The sequence below is a fragment of the Benincasa hispida genome, chromosome 11 (genome assembly GCF_027475165.1).
Source record: "Benincasa hispida cultivar pf3 chromosome 11, pf3_genome.v1.1, whole genome shotgun sequence".
Taxonomy (NCBI): Eukaryota; Viridiplantae; Streptophyta; class Magnoliopsida; order Cucurbitales; family Cucurbitaceae; genus Benincasa; species Benincasa hispida.
Window position 1 is genome coordinate 80,815,201 of NC_143488.1, and position 10,994 is coordinate 80,826,194.

At 33.0% G+C, this 10,994-nt stretch overlaps 1 long non-coding RNA gene across 6 annotated transcripts; it reads right to left on the reverse strand.

Moving 5' to 3' along the window:
* Positions 1–406: 406 nt before the first annotated feature.
* Positions 407–7,102, reverse strand: LOC120090081 (uncharacterized). Of its 6 annotated transcripts, none has more exons than XR_005485413.2 (5): positions 6,783–7,102; positions 6,568–6,637; positions 3,784–3,865; positions 2,025–2,103; positions 407–678 (listed from the first exon to the last, which is right to left on the reverse strand). It is a non-coding gene; the product is annotated as an uncharacterized LOC120090081 (long non-coding RNA). The 6 variants fall into 6 exon arrangements; XR_005485412.2 differs by having other exon boundaries at positions 407–682; XR_005485410.2 differs by having other exon boundaries at positions 407–737.
* Positions 7,103–10,994: the final 3,892 nt, after the last annotated feature.

Genomic DNA, 10,994 nt, shown 5'->3' on the forward strand with positions numbered 1-10,994 from the left:
GGCGAACATGGATGTTAAGATTGAAAGTGAAACAACATTTCAACAAAATTTAGAGAACCAGATGGAAAATAGTGCAAATGAATTGAAGATTAGCCCACAAGAAACCTTGCTCATAACACAGAAACTTTGCATGAAGAAGAAAAAGAACAAGGTGAAACAATAACATTTGAAAGTGAATTAGAAAAGGAATCTATAGAGCTCTTAGATGAAGCAAGGAGCACTCCAACACTAGAAAGCATTAAAGACTAGGAAGAGAAGAAAAGATTTTAGAAAACTCACTTGAGAAAAGAAATAACGAGAATGAATAAGAAGAGAAAGTTGTAGTAGGCCATGCGACTGTAACTTCACAACAAGCAAGTTCAATGCGTCATTGGCATTGAAAGACCTTGAAGGAAGAAAAAAAAAATTATGCTATTGAACTAATTGATACTTGTGTTTGTTATTGAAGGTTTTGTATCCTTAGAGGAAGCGAGTAATCGCCTTGTGTCAGTGATTTCATTTTGCAAAGAACTTATAACAAAGAAATTATATAAAGTAGGAAAAACTATTAAATACGTATAAGCGTGCTTTAGTAAATATATACATAGAGGAAAGGAAGAATAAATCATTCACCCTTGATAATCATTCACCCTTGATGAAATTCCTTCTTTGCATTTCTCTTGTCCAATGTCACGAGCACTGCCTTCATCAAAACATAGCAAGAAAATATCTGAACACCACCACGAAGCTCTTCCTTACTATTATCAAGGTAAAAATCAGAAGGAATTATGAACTTTTCTACTTTTTGTGAGGGAATAAGAGTTTGTTGAGAAAGATCTTAGGTGAGGGAAAAAATGCAAAGAAGCACACTTATTTTCTGTGAAATTTACGTCTCAATGTAAAACTCCCCAATATCATGTTGAATAACTTTATATTAAATCATATAAATATGACACATTTTATACATATTCAAATATTATTCTTTCACATAACCTATAATTTTAATATAAATCATATTTATATAAATTTTAACATATAATGAATGCTATTCATATAATTAATATTTGAATCCTATTCAAATATTTATTTTTCTCATCATACTTTATATTATAATGTATTCATATATATTATATTAATTACATCTCATATAAATAATTCTCTCAATTAATTTGAAAATTTCAAATTAATTAAAAAAAAAGTAACTGATTCTTATTTAATCATTAGTGAGCTAGCAAAGGAACCTTATGAACTTACATATTAGAAGCTCCAATGATATGAGATTAATTAATTAAACTCTTTAATTAAATTAATCAATATTCATTAACTGTTGCACATTCTACTAAAGACCGATAGCTGCACTCTTTGTACTGTAGATATATTTTTGTGTCCATGGATTTAACCAATCAATAGTAAGTTAACTCTTCACAAATTACTCGTGACTACAATTGGATAAATTATCGTTTGACCCTTGTAGTTACATCTAACTCCTTAAGTACCACTTTTTAAAAACGTCAAGTAATCTATAGAATAAGAGAAATTTTTTGATTGCCTAAAAGCGTAAAGCTACAATTTTCTGGATACGTTATAACTGTCAAGTATATGAGATATCTTGGCTTATTTTAAGTGTCAAGTATCTAAATTCTTGACATTTATCATGGATCAAGTTTTTCATAACTTGACAGTTTTTACTTGTCAAATGTAATTTCTTCTTGACACCCAAAAACTGACAACTTAATGAATACTTGATACGTTTTGCTTGTCAAGTTCATATGTTTTTTTTTAAAAGAAAAAATGTACTATTAGAAATTACCTATATAATTGCTCCTGTTTTAAGGTCCAATAATCACATTGATATATATAAGACAGATAATATTCATCAACCAAATAAACAACACACATTTCCAATCTTGTTAACCATATAAACAAATAATATATATTCACAATTTTATGTCTACAACGTTACTAAACTAACATCAACCAAACGAGTTATGATCCTTAATCATAAAACATAGAGCATATGTAATAATAAGAAAAAGAGATTGTACCATCCTCTAAGTACCACAACACTCCTAGATAACTCTAAAGTCAAAGCTTCATTAGATATTATCCTCAACTCCTTGAAATCTACAAACAAAATAGAAGGGTATTAAAACCAAAAACTTTAAGTCTAAATAGTACCTCCAAAAAACTCTCCTACCAATTAAGTTTTCCCCCCAATGTGCTAGTCTTATATCCCTCAAACTAAACTCAACCAACCAATAGAAAAGAGTGAAAATAATTTGAACAAAAAAAAAAAAAAAAAACCAAGTAAGATGAAACAACTAAAAGAATTTCATAGTTAAAGAGATAACTACTCAAATAACAACAAAAATTCAACAATATGGAGATTAGCTAAAAGTAGATAATTGAATTGAGTTGAGTTGGTAATTATTATCTGGAGAGTTAAATTATCTGGGGAGTTAAATTGTCTGTGTTTGTTTGCAAAATTGAGTTAGAGTTGGTAATTATTGTCTGTGTTTATTGTGCAGAGTTGAGTTGAGTTGAGCTGGGGATATGATGCAGATTTTTTGTGAATGAGATTAGTTCTATTTGTTTTTGTTTGTTTTTTATTTCATTATTTTATTTTTTAGTTTTATACTTTGTTATTGTTGATTAATTTTCAAATATACACGTATTTTCTTAAATCATCTATGACATAAATTGGACAATCTCAATTTTTTTCTCAATTTGTAGAACATAATAGATTATTTTCCATATATTCTTTAAAAAACTGTAATAATTCTAATTCTCTTCAATTTGTAAAACATACCAACAAAATACATTTCATATTGCTGCTAAATTAATTGGTATATTGTATATTGAATGTATGTATATATATTGAAGGTAATTATCCCAATTACTAATTGATATATTGTATGTATATTTATTTCATATATATATTGAATTTGATGAAGTACAGTAACATTTTTCATAAGATCACAAAAATAATATGAAATAACCGAACATGTGGTCGTTTCCAAAAAAATGCACAAAATATATGTTCTTTTCGATACTTATAATATAATACAGTGAGAGCTTCAGATTCATAACATAAGATAAGATCGGTCCTTGGAAGAAATCCAACAAAAACAATGAACCAAATCATCATATCTGACGATCCAAAGGTTTGACGACAAAAAAAAAAAAAAAAAAAAAGATGGGGGAGAATCCAAATGGCGAAGATGATGGAAGAGAGAAGAAAATGAAAATATCACTGGTTTTTAGGGTTAGTTGTGATTTTAATAACCCACAGTTTTTCTTTATAGGCATAACAAATAAATACCTACCCAAACCAACAACTTATACCCATTTATCAAACAACCCTCAAATAACAACAAAACCACCCTAATTAACATAACAACGAAAGTGACAAGAATGGAAGTTATTGCTTTTCTATCCAATTACTCAACACACCGAGTTTTAATAAAAATAATGAGATAAAGAGTCCCTTCAAGGACTGAGGTCCAAATCCTATTTTGGATTATTGTAATTAAAAGAACCAAAATTTATATAGAAAGTATATAAATTAATGAAGAGCAAATGAGAAATAAGAAACATAACTATATAAATAGAAGGCTAATTAAAAAACTACAAGATTAATAAAAGAAAAAAAAATCCATGTCAATTTTTGAACTCCTTGAATGCTAGTTAATTACTCCTGCTCATGAACTTTATTGAATATTTTAGAACCTCAGTTAGCTTCCTATATCTTTTTGTAGGACTTCAAACAGACTCAATGGTTGCAAAAATATTTTAGAACCACACCTGAGAAAGAAAAACCCTGAAGGAAAAAGAGAAGACTTTTCTTAAGTCTTCAAAAGCTTCAGACCTGAAAAGTCCTCAACCCCTGAAAAGAGAAGGAAAATGCAAAGCAATTAAGTTCATCAACAACTAAATAACAAAAGAAAATAGAACAAAGGAAACAGAAAATAAAATAAATAGAATGTAATCTACTTCATTGTCATTTGGCTAGAGAGAAAAAAGGGCAGAACAACCACAACAATTTTTCCTTCATTTTCCACATAACCAAATAGAACAAAAATACCAACAAAAAGAGAGACTATACAAGTGATGAATCACAAAACACTAGATAAAAATTGCTTGCAAGTTATAGCTTCTAGTGTGGTTTTAAAGGGCAAACTTCTATCAAACATCCACAATGGAGACAAAAAGTGAAGGAAATCAAGTATGAGGATTTCCATGAACAGTGGAAGGATCGTTCCAAATTTCATTCGAATTGAACACAAACAATTACAGTCATAAAACGGAAACTAACAAGTCATGCACAAAATGAAATTACAGCATGCTCAACGATACAATCAAGGGATAAAGGAACAATTCTTCAAACTCCTTCGATCAATCTACAATCGTCCACAGCAACACAACCCTCGAACGCAACGACCGGTGCACAGCACGAACACAATGATCACGAACCCAACGAACGGCCAACAACTCCTCGAAACCAATCAAGTTGAGTGAGGAAACCACCACAATGGTTATCTTGGTATTCTCGGTATGAGAATCCTGGAGTTGGGGGCTCTGTATGAACTTGGCTTGAGGAAGAGACTGGAGGACAACGATCGTGTAGACGATCGAACAAGTGGGAGATAGGAAACACTTTATTGTATAGACGATGTGCTCGATCGTTTAGTAAATGGCAGCCTATCGTGTATAGACTTAGTCGCGCGATCGTTTAGCTACGACCAGCTAAGTGACTATCGTATAGTCAAAGCTCTATGATCCTTTAGTCTCTCTATAGCGATCGCTTAGTGAAACACTTTCACTTGATAGCTTTTTTTGTGAGTTCTTTCCGAATGAGGCAACTCCTCATTTTAAGAAAACAATTTTCCTTTTTATCTCACAGTTACCATAAAACCACCAATAATCTCCCACTCAATTGGTTCATAGAGAAAAAAAATTAATTATCAATAATTAATATATTATAAATAAATATGATAACTAACTTACCATATTATATTTATAACCTATAGTTTTAATATTTCGTCTCATGAAACATACAAACCATAGTTTTTTTTTTCTATTTTATGGTACTTAATGTAAATCATATTTACATTAATCCTCCTCTTGATGTATCTCATACATAACACCAATTGTATTATATATAATTGAATTTCCTCTTGTTAATTTGAACTCTTCAAACTAACTCCAAGAACTGATTCTCAACTTGAATCCATTGAGCTACCAAGGGGACCTTATGGACCTGTAGCTTGAAGCTTCAACGGTACGTGAATAACTGACTAAACTCTTTAGTCATGGATCCACCATCTGTTAACTACCGAGCACTCCACTAAAGACCGACAACTGCACTCTTCTCACTATAGATATATTTCTGTGTCCATATCAACCAATCAACAATGCTATAACCCTTCACAAATCGCTCGTAAGTACAGTTAGGCCAACTTACCGTTTTGCTCCTATAGTTACATCTAACTCCTTAAGTACCATTGATTCCTCTAACTCCTTAAGAGAGGATGTGGTCACTATGTTCAAGACCCAGAATCAGCCCTGAAGGGAGTAATTTATCTACTTACCCCTACTTCGGGGAAAGGGTGAATTCCTCTTGTGTAACTGAGTTCCCAGCTCCCTAATCAAACAAATCCCAAAAAGGTAGGCTTGTTGAGTTGGCAATCTGACCACTCTCACTCATACTAATCAAAGGACCGCCCTCAAAGGTAGAAGTTCTCAAAACACTAGGATTAAGGTCATGTCACCTATGGTCATTATAGTGAGATGTAAGTCTCAAGTATCAACGACGTTATATAAAGAGACGAATCATCTTGTGGTCAAGTCTTATAGAAACTCTTTGTATAGGACACCCCCACTCGCATGTCTCCACATGAATGGTCAAGAACAGACCATCTGTAATAGTTCACAACACTTGTAAGCCTTTACAAAGCGGACTGTATCCATATGTCGCCAGGATAAGGTATCCCTCCTTTAACCTTATACTACAGACCTTTTAGATTATTATTTAAGGCATGATCTACTTGTATATCTCATATACATGCTTAAGTTTACATACTATAACTACGGATCTTTATTTATTGGATATGAGTAAATGCAAATAAAATAACTTTTATTTTATTAATAACAATGTGTACAAAGTTGACAAACTACGAGACTCCAGGAGAATTAACACAATAATCCCAACAAAAAGAACCCATACAAAGAGAATGAAAACGATAAAAGACCCATGGTGCAGAAGATTCAATGTCGGCGACATTAGACCAACTGTAAAAATAACCCATGCGAAGGCTATGCATCAAGATTCGATAAGATCCATCCACGAGCACTGACCTAAACCCACAAAATTTCACTTTCAGTTTAGATCCTTTGGATCTGACGAACGGATCGACGATTTGATGAAGGAATTGATGATCTGACGCACGACTCATGGCAACGGAAAAAACAACGGCGGACATGGCAAAAGAATGGATGGCATAAATAAAAACTTTCATAGAACACAAAAATCAACTTAATTCAATCAATAAAAATTAAAAGAAACACACAAATAAAAGAAAAAAATACCGTGATGGAGTTGTTGAAAAACACGAATCCTCTCAAATTGCTGCTTATATATGTGTGTGACTATCCGTTTCTGGCAAGATTTAGAGGAAATTCAAAGGGTGAATCAACGAAATTTGAACTCTCAGATCTACTTCGACGATGCTGGAATAGACTTCGTGAATAGATTTGAGGATAGATCTTAGAGAGAAATGAAAAGCATTAAAAATCAGACAAACCTCGACTTTGACAGCATTCAAACACAACTCGAACGATACTAGCTGGAATGGAGTGGAATGAATCTTGAAGGACGCTAGAATGGAGCTCGAATAGTGCTAGAACAAAGGTCAGACGAACCTGCAATGCGAAGATCGAATGAACCTGTAACAAAAAGCTCAAACGGTGCTTGAGCGAAGCTGAGTTGCTAGACTTGTGAGCTGAACAGAGATAGTGAATACCAAGAGTTTTGAGTGGTGTGAGGAGATTTGTGTAAGAAAAGAAAAAGGTATTTTTACAAAGAAATTTAGGGTTTTGAATTTTATGTTTTTTACATTTCAGTAATCAAGGGTTTAATTAAAAACGTATGGTTTAATTAATTTTTATACTTGATATTTAAAATGTGTAAATTAAAAACATATAAAACTTGACATTTAAAAAATGTCAACTTTAAGCTAGCGTGAAAAAATCCAAAAAAATTCGTGAACCTTTGCTTTTTTTTTTTCCCCATTATTCTTGATGTTTTTCTTAAAAATTACATATTACTTGACATTTTTTCAAAAGAACGTCAAGTAATTAATGATAGAGTAAACTAAAAAGCAACGGAAGAAATTAGAATCAATAAACATTCCAATTACACTTAATTTGAGTTTAAACGCAAGTATCAAAACAATTTTCTAAAGAGGGTTTCATGAACACATTACCTTTGATGAAAACTCTTTAGCTCCAGTTAAAATTCACGAATTAGATCTTCAAACTCACAGTAGACCACCAAGAGGAGTTTCTTTACTGATCTCTAGCTTAGAATGTGTGGTGGAAACACTGAATTGAGATCAATTAAGGTGAGATTGAAGAGGGTTTTTGGGCTGGAAGGAAGAGTTCATAATTTTTCTAAAAAATTCAAGTTGCATGTCCTAAATTCTGAGAAATTGAACATATTTAAATGTTCAATACATTCGAGCACTAAGTATTAATGCAATTTGACACTTCAAATTGCAATAATACTTAGGCTTAGGTGTTGGTTTCAGTGGATTAATCCAACAACTCCTTTTTTTTTTTTTCAAAAATAAAATTCATTTTTCAAAATAAAATTAAAAATGATTTTCATAAAATTAGCTTTAATTTTATTTATGAATTTCTAATTTTAAAAAGAAAATTTTTATTTAAATAAATAATTAAATAAATTTAATTAATTAATTTAAATAATAAATTAATATTAAATATTAAATTAATCAAACACCTAATTAATACATGAATGATATTCATGAAATTGAACATTTAAATCAATATTATATAATTTAAACTCTCCAATTTCGTTAAAAAATAAACATATTAATTATATCAAATATAATCAATTAAACCCTAAATTGATATAAATTCAAAACCCTAATTTCGATTTGATCAATTCAAATTTGCTTAATTCACTAATCCAAGATTTAATTTACGAGTCAGTAGAAAGACCTTATGGACTTATAGATCATGAGCTCCAACGATTTATAATTAGTTGATTTAAACACTTTAAACCGAATTAATTGATTTTCATTAACTATCAAGACTGAAGAAAATCGGATTCGAGATTTCCATGAGTAGCAGAAGAACGATTATTCTAAATCACAATCATGAATGAACATTAAATTTACAGTCGATTTTAAATAAGCGGTTATACAATTCATGCAGAAATTACAGTATGAAAAACTCAAATGAACAAAGCGAAACTCTACGAACATTTGAAGATGCATCTCCACGCTCCGTTGCGCACGACCGCTTGAACAACAGCAACCTCGAACGCTCGATCTACATGAACGCAACACAGCACGAACACCACACGAACACTTCGCGCTCGTCCTCAATGATCACCTCGGTCACAAACTTCTCAGCAACAACATGAACGGTCTCCAGAAAATCTCGACGGTGTCAAATTGAGTCTGACACCACTAACAAGGCTACCTTGGTATTCTCGGTGTGAAAATCCAGAGGGTGGGCTCTGTTCGGACTATGAGGCAGATGAATGAGGAAAACACTGATCGTATACATAACTGGGCAAGTGGGAGATGGCGGAGACCTATCATATAGGTCGACGCCCAATCGTTTAGATAAAGTTATGTGATCGTCTAGTAAAAGCTATGCGATCGTTTAGCTCGGTCTGTCGCCTACAGACACTACACGATCGTTTACTTTGGGCGAGCGATCGTTTAGCAAAACTATGTGATCGTTTAGTAAATACTGTACGATCGTTTAGCTTGCCAATGCACGATCGTTTAGCTCGCCCAGCCGTCGTTTAGTAAATCCGTATTTACTTGACGACTACGTGAGTTTCTTTTGCGTGAGAGAGAAAACTAAAAAAACTTTTTACGAAAACTTTTCAGCAATTTGTAAATCATCTTTTTAAAAATAGGAAAACCATTTTCCTTTTAAACTCACGGTTACCATGAATTCTATAACTACCCACTCACTTGGTTATTAAAGAAAAAGAATTAATTATCCAATAATTAATATTATTATAAATATAAATGATAACCAACTTATCATACTATATTTATAACCTATAGTTTTAATATTTCATCTCATGAAACATATAAACCATAGTTATTTTTCTATTTCATGGTACTTAATGTAAATGTCATTTACATCAGTCCTCCACTAGATGTATCTTATACATCATATCGATTATATCATATATAATCAAAATATCTCTTGTCAATTTGAACATTTCAAATCAACATCAAGAACTGATCCTCAACTGAATCTATTGAGTTACCAAGGGGACCTTATGGACCTATAGCTCGAAGCTCCAATGGTACGTGAATAATTGACTAAACTCTTTAGTCACAAGATCCACCATCTGTTAACTACCAGACACTCCACTAAAGACCGACGGCTGAACTCTCCTTACCACAGATATATTATGTGTTTATCTTAAACAATCAACAGTACGATAACCCTTCATAGATCGCTCATAAGTACAGCTGGGCCAATAACCGTTATGCCCCTGTAGTTACATTTGTCTTCTTAAGTACCACTGATCCCTCTAATGAACATAAGTCATAGTCCTACTATGACTGAGTCTTTTCTTCCAAAGAGAAGTTGTGGCCACTATGTTCAAGCTCCGGAATCAGCCCTTAAGGAAGCAATCTCTCTACTTATCCCTGCTTCGTGAAAGATGTGAATTCCATCTTGTGGATTGAGTTCACAGCTCCTAAATCAGACAAGTCCCCAAAAAGGTAGGCATGTTGAGTTGGCAATCTGGCCACTCTCACCTATACTAATCAAAGGACCGCCCTCAAAGGCGGGAGTTCCCAAAACACTCAGGATTGAGGTCGTGTCACCTATGGTCGTTTAGGTGAGATGCAAATCTCTAGTATCAACGACGTTATATATAGAGTCTAGTCATCTCGTGGTCTAGGTATTATACAAACTCTTTGTATAGGACACCCCTACTCGCATGTCTCCACATGAATGGTCAGGATTAGACCATCTGTAATAGTTCATAACACTTGTGAGCCTCTACAAAGCGGACTGTATCCGTAGTGTCACTAGGATCAAGTATCCCACCGTAATCTTTATACTACAGACCTATTTAGGTTATCACTTAAGGCATGATCCACTTGTATATCACATATACATGCTTAAGTTCACATAAGATAACCAAGGAGCTTTATTTATTGGATATGAGTAGATGTTAGAATTAAATAACACTTATTTTATTCATTAAACAATGTGTATCTTTACAAAACAATGAAACTCCAGGAGAATTAAGACACTAATCCCAACAATCTCCCACTTGTTCTAATGACTCGGGAGGCTAATGTACAATACAATATAAAAAAGTACAATATACAATAAACTAGGGCATACCCCAGTATCATCTCCCATTTTCCCTAGACAAGATGTCGCATGTCGCACATACCCAAACTCTCTAGGTGACCCTTGAACACTTTAGCCGTGAGGGCCTTTGTAAAGGGATCAACAATGTTGTGCTCCGATGCGATCTTCGTGACTATCACATCACCACGATGCACAATCTCCCTGATCAGGTGATATTTTCGTTCTATGTGCTTACCCCGACGATGACTCTGAGGCTCTTTCGAATTTGCCACAACCCTGCTGTTATCAAAATAAAGAGTGCTTGGCAAATCCATATTTGGAACAACTTCCAAATCTGAAAGGAACTTCCTCAGTCAAACAGCCTCTTGAGCTGCTTCACAAGCCGCTACGTATTTGGCTTCCATAGTGGA